The sequence below is a fragment of the Lontra canadensis genome, unplaced genomic scaffold (genome assembly GCF_010015895.1).
Source record: "Lontra canadensis isolate GAN:19392208 unplaced genomic scaffold, GSC_riverotter_1.0 scaffold100, whole genome shotgun sequence".
Classification (NCBI taxonomy): domain Eukaryota; kingdom Metazoa; phylum Chordata; class Mammalia; order Carnivora; family Mustelidae; genus Lontra; species Lontra canadensis.
Window position 1 is genome coordinate 4,579,776 of NW_022631094.1, and position 12,807 is coordinate 4,592,582.

General features: G+C 44.7%; 1 long non-coding RNA gene across 2 annotated transcripts; it reads right to left on the bottom strand.

Annotated features, from left to right (window-relative positions):
- Window positions 1–9,185: 9,185 nt before the first annotated feature.
- Window positions 9,186–12,230, bottom strand: LOC116855253. Of its 2 annotated transcripts, none has more exons than XR_004380315.1 (3): window positions 10,014–10,148; window positions 9,313–9,519; window positions 9,186–9,224 (listed from the first exon to the last, which is right to left on the bottom strand). It is a non-coding gene; the product is annotated as an uncharacterized LOC116855253 (long non-coding RNA). The 2 variants fall into 2 exon arrangements; XR_004380316.1 differs by adding an exon at window positions 12,159–12,230 and having other exon boundaries at window positions 9,193–9,519; window positions 10,014–10,091.
- Between the last annotated feature and the right edge of the window lie 577 nt (window positions 12,231–12,807).

Consider the following 12,807-nt stretch of genomic DNA (forward strand, 5'->3'; position numbering starts at 1 on the left):
TCCTCCCCCTTCCATCTCGTGGGCCAGTAGCAGCACCAAGGGGACTGGTGCCCCTTCCCTCAGAGCATCTATGTCCCCGTCTGTCCCCTCACACTTGGCACTTGGCTCAACCCCTCAATGCTAGAAAACAGAAGCCACGAGACACAGATCCCTACACTTCTTACACCCTGCGAATACATTTGGCACATGTGTACTCTTCCTCCCTTGGGCACCTCCAAGGACGGGTCCACTCTCCTGCCTCCTCAGGGCACTCTCCCCATTTACAATGCCCCATCCCAGTTACCCAAACCAGCAGCTAGCCTCTCAGGGTCCTCACTTTTCACAGACTCCCACTGAACCAACTGTAATGTTTGGTTAAATTCATCTCTTTCTAGACATTTGTCTTGAACACCTCTTGAAACTTTCCCCCTTCATCCTCAAAGAGATAACAGAATGAAGTCAGATCATATGATTCTTATTAACATACTTCACTGATCTCACAGTTGTTTTTACATGGGCATTCAAGGCTTTATATCCCTTGAGTCCTGCCTATTTCCAAGGCATCAAAGCTGCCTAACTTTCATTCAAGGTCTTTCGTTTGACCTGGTCTTCTTTCTCACCACTTCTGTTTCTAAAAGCTATGTTCTGGAAACCCCAAAACTATAGTGGTCCCCACTTACCTGTGGTTTCACTTTTCACAATTTTGGTTACTGCGGCCAACCCCGACAGGAAGCAGAAGATCCTCCTTCTGACAGACGAACTATTAGGTCAGTAGCCCAATGCTACGTCACTCACCTCACTTCACGTCTTTGCTGGGACATGTGGTTATCTCACATTATTGCAAGAAGAAGAAGAAGGATGATGACAAGAAGATATTTTGAGAGAGATAGAGACCATATTCACATAGCTTTTCTTATAGTGTATGGTTATAATTGTTCCATTGCATTATCAGTTGCTGTTAATCTCTTACTGTGTCTAATTTATAAATTAAGCTTTATCATATTATGCATGTATAGGGAAAAACCTAGTATGTGCAGGGTTTGGTCCTGTCTGAGGTTTCAGGCACCCACTGGGGGTCTTGGAACATATCCCCCATGAATAAAGGGGGACCACTGTACTTACAATTCCTTACATACATCCTGCTTTTCCACATCCTTGAAGCGTTGTGTGAGATTTTTGTCTGATTTATCCTAGACTCCCCCAGTCTCCTTCACTTTCATGACCCCTTGGTCACCACATCCTGCTAATTCTATCTCTTAAGTGGTTCCAACCAAGTCCTGTTTGCCTTCAAGATTTCCCTTGAAGTACACACTCTTCTGAAACTCTTCCCTGGGAGTCTTACAAAGGCTGCCTTAGGGGGCTCTTCTTGGTCCTTATTTCTCAAAGGATGACCTCGGCCTGGTTAAGTCAGGTGGTAGATCCTTTGAAATAAGATGACCTTTCTGATCTGCAGTCTCTGTGTCTACTATGGTGTCTGGGACATAGTTAACCTTCAGATCATTGCAGAGCGGCTGGGCAAGGTAGCATTAGGAGAAAAAATGGAATAAAATGGGAGAAATTTTGTTCTGCTGACTTTCTGTCCACTGGCAGCTAACTTTTGGGTTTTTAGCTTCTGTTCTCGGGCAAGAAACATAAAAGGCCTACGTTCATCTGGGGTCTCACCCCAATCTCTCCTTGCCTTCCGCAGTAGTTTGTTGTGTGTTCCACACGGACCACCAAAACACTACTTACCCAAAAACGTTAAATGGGGGAGGCATACAAACCATCTATTGTTGAGAAAAACCAATAAATTTTCAGGTACTGAGTGTGATAATTTCAGATTTGAAGTAACTAGTAGGCTACTTACCTCCTGATGTGGGCTGTCTCTCTTTCCCCTAGGTTCTGGAGGTGTCTGGGCTACTGACAAAACCCCTTTGTAGTCTTGTCCATCCTGCAAGTGTGGTTCCTCAGCTTCTCTCCTCTCACCCTGCTCTCCTTCTGAAACTTCTTTACCTCCTACCACAACTGTACCTTGCTTGCTCTTTGCAAATCTTTTAATCCCCACGCCTTTCTATTATTTCCTCTCCCAGGCCCTGGATATCAAACCATATTACTGTGCACCATCTTTTTTAGGTCTTCAAAATGCATGTCTCCTTTTAAAACATGACGTATGGTGATTTGGGCTATTTCCTTTAAAAGGTGTGTGCTCTCCTATTTACATTTTATTTAAGATAATTATGTCTAAGGGTGGAGGAGAACCACTTCTAAATTCAATCTCCCTTTAAGGAAGTTGTTTGAATCATCTCTACGCTGCATTGGTGTGGGTGGGGCTCCCGCCCCAGGATGGGGATGACCAAACCCATGACACCAGACATGGGACAGATGGGATCAACAGCAACTTATCAGTCATATATCCTCACAGCCCAGAGGAAGAGAACACCTCATGGCACCCGGAAACATATAGGACTTGAGCTTGGGAACCCAGTGACCCACCAGAGGACTGTGGGAGATAAGCCTTAAAGTATCAAGAGGGTGAGGTGTCCCCTGGTTCCTACAAGAGGATGTCCTTGGCTGCCTGGAATGTTTCCTCAGGCTAGCAGGGAACTGAAACTCACTATTCAGGGATAAGCAGGACCTTGCCTGACCCCATGATGAGGAGATTTGTTTGGCTAGGGGACCCTGGCCCCAAGAGCAGAGTTAGGAAAGGACTCTGATATCAGGCAATCTGATGCCCTCCAGGTTTCCCCTGATGACAAGGTATACTTAATATCAGACCTTCATTTTAGGCCTTACATACAGGAATGGAGAAGGGAAGAGGAAATTATCTTTTCTCGCATACCCAATAGAATATAATTACGTATTGACTTTGAAAAGCTAATCGATTGCATTGTTTATAATGAGTGGGGGGGGGCAGTGGACCCTGTGGGGCCTGGACAACTGAATCCAAGTGTGTGAAGACAAGGGTTCATCTCCTGGAGTCTCTTGAAGCCCGGCTGTCAAGATCCAGCATCCACAGAGCTTGTGATATGACAGGAATGCTGACTGTCCCCTGAGAGTGATGAGACCACATGCAGATGCGGCCCCTCACTCTCCGATCTCCTTTATCTCCAAAAGGGCTGTGAGAACATGATATGGGTGGGGCGGAGGGAATCCTCTGTTGGTGAAGGTGACGTGTCTATGGTAGCGAGACACCAATTATTTGATTCTGTTTGTGTAAGAGCATCCAGAGAGACATTCTACCACAATAACCAGACAGAAATGGTAAGTCAGTAATATTTCATCTCTAGGGCCAATGTGTTTCCTCAGACTATGCCAGAATTTATTATTCAGGTATTTTTACTGCCTGGAAGACACCGGTCTTTCATATAGATAGTGAGTGTCCTCGCAGCTTTTCCTCCTTCTCCCTCTCCTCCTTGATGTGCTGTGCAAGCAGTGGGTGAACGTGAGCCAGAGGCTACTGTCTGAATTGGGGGGAGCCCAGTGGGTTCCACTCAACGGGGCTGATTTGTATTATCATGTATGGTGATGCACATTTCTTTCCCATGCAAAGAATACAGACTTTTAAAGCATGAGTCTTTTTCCATGGATTTTTCTTTGAGGATCTCCAGGAGACAATGAAAAGCTGCTGCTAAACTGTGGGAACTCGTAAATTATCCCGCACCAACATGTGCTGGTTCCTTCCTGCCACTCTCCCCGCTTCTAAAGAATAGCAGGTTTTCCCATTGTTGTTTTTGAACGTGGCTGAAAGGGTTATCCTGAAGAACCATTTGTGGTGGCCTCCGAGCTGAAGGCTTATAGTAACCACTATTCTTACAGGCCATATCCTGTCATTGATTTTTACATAGAACTCCCCATTGATTTCAATAGGGAGTTTTTCCCTGAGATCGATGGCAGGATATAGCTAGTGACATTAAGCATAGATAAAAGACCCTTGAGTTAACTGTCAACAGAGTTAAAATTTAGATGTAAACTCATTTAACAAAAATTGGCTTTCCAAGATTCATCAGAAAAGAAAGCATTTCAAAATGCTTTCTTTTCCTCCTTAAGGCATTGTAAATAAGATTTCTTATTCCCAAATCATTATTTCCTTAGATTTGTCTTTTTGCCTTTCGTGTTTATCAAGAGCACATTCTCATTAGTACCTGTAATTGATTTAAAATTTTAAGAAATGTAATTTTTGCCTCAAACAATATAAGGGTGTAGTAAAGAGGAAAGATGGGTGTACATATAACTCTAATACAAAGTGGGAGGGGAAAAAAAGAGAAAATACAGAGAAGGGAGATAATGTTTCAAACCCTAGGGTGCTAGGAACAATTGCACTATGGGTACATGTTCCCAAATAATAGAAGTTAAAAATTAAAAACTTGACCCACCCAAATTTTCTGAAGGTATGTGATACTATCCGTTTATTAGCCCTATTGGTATTACCTATATTTCAAGTCAAAAGTAGGAAATCACCTATAGGCAGAATGGGCTATTCATAGGGTAACCCCGACCCCTAGTATTCCTGGGACAGCACAGTTGCACCTGAGGTCCCATAGTAATTATCAAGGGCACAGCCTTACACTCTCGGAAGTGACCCTGTTTAGCTAATGAACTCCACGGCCACACTCTAAGCAATGCTGATGTCTGAATCGATCTTAGTTGTGGCAAGTCAATGAATGAGACGGGAAGAGGGGATGTGGAGGGCACTGGTGTGCCCATCTCAGGTGCAGAGCCATGGGGCCTGGGCTCTGAGTCCAAGGTTAGCCTGGCCAGGGAGTGCTTAGCAGTGGGACACCCAACACCATGGAAGGCTGGGCAGATGGGAACTCTGCTAGGCTCAATGATCCTGGGTTCTTTCCATTCCTTTCTCTCTCTCTCTCTCTCTCTTTCTTTCTTCTCTTTTTTTTGTCTGTCACGGTCTTTTTTAACTCCATTCTGTTTTTCCTTCTATCCTAGAGTCATCAGCTGCCAGATGGTTATTCCCTAAGACATCTGCTCTGCTGCCCTGAGACCCGGGAGCATTCAGAATCTCTTCCCGATTGTTGGAAAGCATCCTTCCAGATCTGCTAGCTAGTCAATCAACCCATTTTTACAGAACAACTGTTCTGCACCAGACAGAGGGCTAAGTACTAGGATTAGAGTGGTAAAAAGCTCAACCAGAGCTGTGACCATTTATGGACTGGGATTTTTACATGGGTCACCATGCAGGACAGACACCGCATAAATACTATTTGGAATGCACTGACAAACTTCTGGGTTTTAGTCCCGCAGGTAACAAGTTTGAAAGTCACCATTCCAGCCCAGCCGCAACTAAAAAACTGAACGAAGCGAAAATCCAAGAGTTCTTCTTAGATCCATAGAGGAGTGAGGTCCCAGGACAGAGCCCTGCTCCCCAGACTGGAGTCTGTGACGCGCAAATAGAGAGAAGCACAACGCGCAGGCGCAGAAAGCCACAATCAGCCACCCCCGTGGGAACCAGCTCCCGCTTAGGAAAACCTGAACCGTAATTGGCGCTGAATTGACTTGCTGGAGGCTCAGTGTGGACAAGTCTGAGTTACAAACTCCAGGGAGGCCCGGTCAGAGAGAGGCCTGCACACTTTCCTGATTTTTACCTCCTGGAGCTCTCCCGGGTTCTCACAGCGAATGGCAAAGTCCCCTTGTGCTTCCAGCACAGAGAGGGGGGAAAAAAGATCCATTTTGAAATACGCCAGAGCACTCCGTTCTAGCAACAACGCCTGCCATCTGGAGAAACGGGTTTACCAGAGCCTACCTGCTGGGGCTTTAGCAGAACCTACCCAACTCCCACCCCCCAGCCTCTCCCATCTAAGAGGCAGCGGGGGTGGAGCGTGAGAAGTAACCTGTGAAGGTCACAGTCCAGACGCACAGGTTCACTACAGGGCAAGACCTACTCCTAGCCTCTAAGACTGCTTCCCCTCCCCACACTTCACCACCACATGACTAAAGGCCGACTTAGAGAGCAGTTCCTTCTACTTAGTACCTCAGTCCATCACGCAACACAGTACACATTCGCTGACAAATTTCTGAAGGTAACCATATAAAATTGTCTTGAAGTTTTCATCAGTCTGAACAACGCAGGTTGTAGCCAGGAACTCTGAAACATTTTCCTAATTAGTGGGGGATCATATGGGGTTGATTCATACATATTTGAAATGGACATTAATCTCATTCAAACATGTTTAATGAACAATCATTAAAATTTGATATAAGTAGACTTCACACATATATTTCATCTTTGACAAAGGAATTTTGTGGATAAAATGTAACACAATAGAGTAGCTTCTCTCTTTGGACCTAACAACATCTGACTGACAGATTTAAAAGATTCTATCAGCCTAATGTTTAGAAAAAAATTTTTTTTTTAGTTTTAGATTGTTGGTCTATTTCCCCTGTGTTCATAACACCCAAGTAATAAATCTCAGATTTTATGCAAGATAAGCTGCTTATGTTGATACTGTGGAAGTGAAATCTTAAATTTGAGGAAATGGCTATGAACACAGGCAAACTTCTACTTAATATATCTCAGACGCTTGGCTTCCCCAAACTTCAGCTAGCAAAAGGAAATGTGTATAGCTCTTGAAGTTATCTGACAAGAAACTGAATCGTATGTCATTATACTCCTGAGGTCTGCCCACTTTTTCACGAGCATCCAGCAATTATGAATGAGCTTGGATCTGGGCATTCAGATACAAGTGTGGCATTTGGATTTAGCCTTATTTGTAAACAGCATGATCCACAAAAACCCAAGTGAATAACAAAAGGAAGCAGACAGAGCTGTGTGAGGCTTTAATTAATGTGAAGCTAACCCAAGGATGTGCAAACTGTCAATTTCTTGCCGGCTGCATGGGAGGCAGTGGCTCATGTGTCAGCCCTGATTCAAGACCAGTTTGCAATCTCAATAAAGCAATAATCATGCAAGAGATTGGTAGATCTGAGAAGAGGCATCGCAAATGATCGCTCTCTTCTTAAGGATTACCCTCTGGGTGAAGAGTGAAGAAAACACGCTCATTTCCCCCAATTCCTTCTGTGCCAGATAAAATCATTAGACAAGATTAAAAACCCAGAGGGTGGGAATTGCTTCCCTACAAGAAAAGTCTTTCCATTTCTCTCCAAGCCACCGTGCTTCCTGCTGGTGTCCTGAGCAGACATCCGCCTCCCTGCCTCCTGAATAAGACAGTTCGATGCCTCTCTCCTTCTTTCGGGCTCAGAAATCTCTTCGGTTACATCCAGAAGCTGCCCTAGCTTGCTTTCAGCCCAGCAGACAGGGGTTCATAGAACAAGAATTAAACAGTTCTATTGTAAGTAAGCCCCTGGAAGCATAAGCAGTTTACTGGGGTGCTGGGGTGGGGAGGGTATAGGTTTTTTATCTTTCCTTAGAGTTGTCTCTGTTCAGCCTTAACGCCTCAATTTCACACGCAGCACATACACACACACACACCACACAGCAAATTAGAGTAAGGCTATCCGGAGTTTTGCTGTCCCCTCAACTGGTTGCTTATATGCATTATTTATGTCTGTGAAAGCATATCTTCTTGGGTTTTCTTCAGAGCATAAGGTAGGATTGCAATTCCTTGCCCTCCTAGCCAGGTGTGACCCTGTGATTTGCCACAGCCAGTTAAGAGAACAAGAGTGCCGTGCCTCCCTTCCAGAAAGGAGCTTTAAAAGCCAGCGTGCACAGTTCTTTAAAAAGAACTGCCATTCTTTTTTTTTTTTTTTTTTTTCTCTGCCACCCTGACCAGCCATGTTTTAGCTGGTGGTTCTTCTATCACACAGGGACAGGGCTCCTGGAGATAGGACAATGCAGAAGGGAAAAGAGACAAGTGCACAGACAGGAAATACACCTTGTTTTTCTAAACTAGTGAGATTTGGGGGTCCAACCTCCCATCTATCTATGGCTGATAGACAAACCTCAAAAATCCCATGGAATTCTAAGAAATTCTCATGTTTACACGGCCTATCTTGGAACAGACTCGCAAAGAACAACACTTTCTCTGTGTTCTCTCTTGCAACAGCATCGCTGGAAGTAGCCCGTCATGCCGGAGCCAGCACACACTCGCGCTGGTTCCTACACCAGCAGATGGCTTCGCAAAGGCTGCGCGAGGCTTCCGACATAAGATCTAGGCTGCGCACCTCTGCAAAGGAAACAGGTCACTTTAAAAGACCATGCCTTTTTTTTTTTTTTTTTTGAAACCAGTTCTTAGTCTTTACCCCTTTCCTTCCTGAACTTATTCAATCCTCATAAATTCAAACAAGATAAGCAGCCCATCGGACGTTAATAAAGACATAAGGCGGCCTATCCATTTTAGGAAATACACACTTAGTCATCCATTTCTCCACCTTACTATTCATCCTCCTCCACTTCCAGGAACGATTTCTGTTGAGAACAGCAGTTATTCATTCACCATCCGCCGGTCTTCCTTGGCTGAGCCATCTCTGGGCTCCTAAGAGGGAGACTTGAGACGCAAACCCACACAGGCAGTGGCGGGCTCGGAGCAGGTGCAGTGCTGCTTGGGGCCGCTCTGTCAGCACCATCAGCTGCGGGCTTAGGAGCTTCGCCTTCCGTCCGCTCACAGCTAACAAGGATAGCGTTTCCGAATGCAGCTTCCTGAAAACTTTAAATTTACGAGCCTATAGTTAAAAAAAAAATCCAATTGAGGATATCAGAACCTACCTTCTCCCAGGGGCTGAAAGAAAAGAAACTTAAGGGCAAAATAATACATGACATGGAAATACTTAAATATGGGATTTGCATGATAATGGGGGAATAGATTACATTTTTCACCATTCTACCTGCGAATGATTATGGAGCAGGATCATCGTTTGCACAGCAAAAGCAAATCATATATAGATTAAATCCGGAGGTTCAAAAGATTGATGGAAATCTTTTGCTCATTTCCAAAACAAAGGCAACAAAAGATACCAGCACCCGCCCTTAACAACTGGGGCACATTTCCGACATAAATACCTGAGTTTTTCCTCTTATGTCAGGGCCCTCTCTGCTGAGACGATTGGCAACAGATTTATGCCACCCTGTTCTGAAGACATTTCTGTTCAGGAAAAGTCACACCTCCCTTCTGGTTAGGTACCCCTTCTTTATGCTTCTTTATGCTTTATAGTAAGTAAATACTCACAACATGCATCCGTCTCTTGTATGCTGCTCACACGTCCTGGGGCCCGTCTGACACCCTTATCGGGCTGCACATTCCTTAAGGGAAGGGCCACATGGGATTTCATTGTTGTGTCCTTGGCAGCGAGCATCATGCCTGACACAGAACGGATACCCGATGAATACTGAATGTTTAGGGCCTTTTAATGATACGCCTTTTGAGCATCCCAGGCTCTCCTGCTTACCAGGACAGGAGTCTGGGGAGGCCCAGAGTCCCCTCATGGAGCTCTTCTCCCCAAAAAGAACATGTCAGGAATGGGGAAGAAACCTGCCCCTTGGCTCAGGCTTCTCACCACCATTTAGGGAAAAGTCAGGAGAACAGTCTACTAATCATCTTAAAGGCCTATAGTAATCACAGTGAGGAGAGCCATTTCTTTATCTTAAAGCTTGACCTCTGTGGGGAGAAAAAGAAAAAAAAAAAAGAAAAGGAAAGGAAAGGAAAGAAATACATACATATATATATGAACATTAAATTTTGCATTTGACAGATTAACACCACAAATACACATACACATCACTTATCAAAGGCTTCCCATCAACTCCTTATTATAAGTGATAAGGCCCTCATAATCCGAGCTTTAGGGCCCACTCTCTGTCCCCTCTCCCCTCGACCCCTCTTCCCACCCCCATTTGTTCATTCTACTCCAGCTCCTTCCATCCTGGCTTCCCAGACTATTTCCTCCTCTGGGCTCACACTGAGCACACTCCCAGCCCGAGGCCTTGAAAACATGGTGTTTCCTCTGCCTAGCACATGCTTCTACTTGAGTTTCGCATAGTTCACTCCTTCCCCACATTCTTGTTGCTTCTTCAGAGAGGTCTGTTCCGAATCACCCGATCTCTCTCACTCTTTCACTCTTGATCCCCGTCCTGGTCTGCTTTCACTCACCAATACTCATGACTCCAGATGCGGGGGGTTCCATCATATTAGTCAATCCTCCAATTCTCTGTTCACCCACCAGGTGTCCTATGTACAACTCAATTCAGTTCGGACACTCACAACCCAGAGTTAACAGCAGACTCTGCAGGTTGACAGGCTTAGTTCCACAGAATGCCCCCCCCACTTCAGGTGTCACGTGCAAGTCTTGTGTTCCCAGGTTTCCCACCACTGCCCGACCTGCTGACAATTCTGGGGATTCCTACAACCCCCTTCTCTCAGGTTTGATAATTTGCTAGAATGGCTTACAGAACTCAGGAAGGCAGTTTACTTACTATCACCTGTTGATTATCAAGGATACAACTCAAGAATGGCCAGATGGAAGATAAGCATAGGGCAACTCACTGGGGGAGTGGTAGAGAGTTTCCATGCCTTTTCCAGGTGCATCACCCTCCCACGACCTCCGTGTGTTCACCAGGCTGCAGGGAGTTTTATGGGGGTGGGGGAGGGGTTATTATGTAGGCATGATTGATTAAATCATTGGCCATGATTAACTCAATCACCAACCTTCTCCCCTCCCCAGTTAGGGGCTGGAGCTGAAAGTTCCAACTGTCTAATCACTCCTTGGTCTTTGGGTATCAGTCCCCATCCTAAAGCTTTCTAGGGCTTCTCAGCCACTAGCCATCTCATGAGCATACAAGAGGTTCTCCTACTCGGAAGAACCCAAAGATTTTAGAAGCTACACCAGCAACCAGGGATACTATTTTCTCTCTGACACTTAATCACTTAATGCAATAACATCTTTTTTTTTTTTAACCTATTTCCCTGTTATTTTTCAGTCTTCCCCTTCTAGAATGAAAGCTCATCAAGGGCCAGGATTCGGGCATACTCACCCTCACTGGGTGAGGAGCGTGTGAACAAGTGAGGGAGTGAATAAACCCGAGACCCCCAGAATAAACAATTGCTCAGAGCCACAAGACCCGGATATTTTGACTCTTTCTTCCAGGCTCTGCCTCTAATAGGAAGGCTGGCAAACTGGAGCACCGAGTTACTACCTCTTTAGTCCAAGGAAACTGAACGTCCTTTCCAAGCACTGTATTCATTTCCAAGGCCTGAACATAACAAAGCACCACAATCTCGTGGTTTCACACAACAGATTATTCTCCCACAGTTCTGGAGCCTGAAAGTCCAAAATCAAGTTGTCAATGGGACCATGCTCCCTCAGAAGGCCCTGAGGAAGAAGGCTTTCCCAACTTTTCTAGCTTTGGGTGGTGCTAGCATCCTTGATATCCTTTGGCTGGATTTTGCATCACCACCCCATTTTCTGTCTCCATCTTCATGCGGACTTCTCCTCTGTGTATGCCTGTGTGTCTTCTCTTCTTCTTGTAAGGACAGTGGTCATTAGATTAGGACCCATGTCATAAAACAATATAGACAGTCTGACCTCATCTTAACCTGACCACATTTGTAAATCTATCTATTTCCAATAAGGTCACATTCACAGATGCTGGTTTTAGGACTTCAAATCTCTATTTGAGGAAGACAGTTCAACCCAAAAGTGTTGATTAGATTATTCACATAGAGCATGTGGGCACCACTTTAGGAATTAACTATTCCTGGGCACCTGGATGGCTCGGTTGGTTAAGCATCCGACTCTCCCACTTAGGTTATGATTTCAGGGTCATGAGATCAGGCCCCACGTCTAGCTCCACGTTCAGCATGGAGTCTGCTGGCGATTGTCTCCTTCTCCCTCTGCTCTTCCCCGTGCTCTCTTGTTTACTCTCTCTCAAATAAAATAAATAAATAAAACCTTTTTAAAAAAATAGAATTAGCTAGTCCTTCTGGGCTGACCACAAAGTGTCTCCCAGGGCCACAGGCAAAGGAGCTTCTGTATCATATCTTTTTATCAAGAAGCTCATCAACCTCATACACATGGTGTCTTGGAAGGAACTGCAGTAGAGACAATCTGTGAAATCTTTAGTAAGTATCAGGGAAGAGGATAAACAGAATACAATAGAAGTATTGGGTAATGAAAACTGTAAACATTAGTAAGGAAATGAGTGTTTTTAAGAAGGTTAGGATTTTAGAAAAATGATGGGTCCAAATTTTTAGCAGAAGAACAAGCAAGTTGAGTCTTAGCAGTAAAAATCTACTTACCAAGTGCACACATATCTGGAGCAGAAATGTGAGAAATGACCCCAGAAGCTCAGACAGCAAGTGGTTATTCTCTGCACAATAAATAAACAAACAAACAAACAAAACCCCCAGACTAAACTAAAACATGCATCCCAGTAATGCCAAAACCGCCAGATGATAGTGTAAAAATTCAGGGAACAGATATTTGTTCTATATGATACCAAATGTCCAACTATCATGTGTTTATTGTCGCTGTTTTTCTGTGGAAATAATAGCTTGACCTGGTGTCACGCAGAGTGCATGAGAAATTAGAGATGTAGCCCTGCCTTCTGGATGTCCTACAGGATGACCGAGATTGTCTTCAGAGCTAGCAGACTTCGAGGTTCTACCTTGACCCTGCTGAGGATGGCAGAAGGCTCTCTATTTCCCTTCCCTGTGCCCTGACTGCCATGGAAGGGTCATATGACCAACACCACGAAGACTGCTCAGTTATCAAGGGAGCTGTGGAACTGCTGGAAAATCAAATTCAGCAGAGGTTGTAAAGTCCGCGATTATTAAATGTGAATGTGTTCCACTCCTAAGCAAACTGGCAGCTTGATTTGAGGCTCGTGAGAAGTTACTGAGAGGGGGCACGCCATCTCTCTCTGAGATTCCTGTAACTGAAAGACCT